Source organism: Mandrillus leucophaeus, unplaced genomic scaffold (assembly GCF_000951045.1).
Source record: "Mandrillus leucophaeus isolate KB7577 unplaced genomic scaffold, Mleu.le_1.0 Scaffold3, whole genome shotgun sequence".
NCBI classification, from domain to species: Eukaryota; Metazoa; Chordata; class Mammalia; order Primates; family Cercopithecidae; genus Mandrillus; species Mandrillus leucophaeus.
In genome coordinates, this window is record NW_012103142.1 from 1510364 (window position 1) to 1511598 (window position 1235).

The window sequence follows — 1235 nt, forward strand, 5'->3', positions numbered from 1 at the left end:
ATAGGGCCGGGTGTGGTCAGCACTTTGGGAGGCCAAAGTGGGTGGATCACTTGAGGTCAGGAGTTTGAGATCAGAGGGGTCAACATGGTGAAACCGTGTCTGTACTAACAATACAAAACCATTAGCTGGGTGTGGTGGCACATGCCTGTAATCCCAGTTACTTGGGAGGCTGAGGCAGGAGAATCGCTTGAACCCGGGAGGCAGAGGTTGCAGTGAGCCAAGATCGTGCCATTGCACTCCAGCCTGGGCAACAGAGCATGACTCCAGCTCAAAAAAAAAAAAAAAAAAAAAGAAAAGAAAAAAGAAAATGCTCAAATGTCCATAAACCATGCCAGAGTTTTCCTTATTGCCACCCTTGGGTTAGAGCCCTGGACTGAGGCTGTGATGGCCCTGGGGTGAGGGTGATCAGGCCAGAGGCATTACTATGGAACTGTCACGCCCTGTGACCAGACTACAGAAGTGGTCTGTGGCTCCCTATCTCTGAGGAGGGATGGCCACAGAGGCTCCCCCACTGGTAAGGACAGGCCTGCGAGGACAGAGAGGGCTCAGGTGGACAGGGAAGCTCTTTACCTAAACCTCACATCATGTGGGTGAAGAGACAGCCCAGAGAGGGCGAATGGCTCCTTCAAAGTCACACAGCACTAAAGGCAGGACAGGTGCCAGAATGTGTACAAAATCCATAGTTGGCATCTGAATACAACGGACACCTATTTTGCTTTGTTCTGGCTGTTCTTCTTGCCTGAAATGCTCTTCTCCCAGATATCCACAATGATCGCTACCCTCGGCTACTTCACACACCACCTCAAACATCACCTTCTCAGTGAGGACCTCCCTGACCTCTCATTTAAAGTTGCACTCCTGGCCAGATGTGGTGGCTCACTCCTGTAATCCCACCACTTTGGGAGGCCGAGGTGGGAGGATTGCTTGAGGCTAAGAGCTGAAGAGCTATCTGGCCAACATAGTGAGAACTCAACTCTGTTTTTATTTTTTTAATTTTATTATTTTTTGAGACGGAGTCTTACTCTAATGTCCAGGTTGCAGTGCAGTGGCGCAATCTCAGCTCACTGCAACCTCCGCCTCCTGGGTTCAAGCGATTCTCCTGCCTCAGCCTCCCGAGTAGCTGGGATTACAGGTATCCACCATCCCGTCCCGCTAATTTTTAAATTTTTATTAGGGATGAGGTCTTGCTATGTTGCCCACGCTGGTCTCAAACTCCTGGATTCCAGTGATCCTTC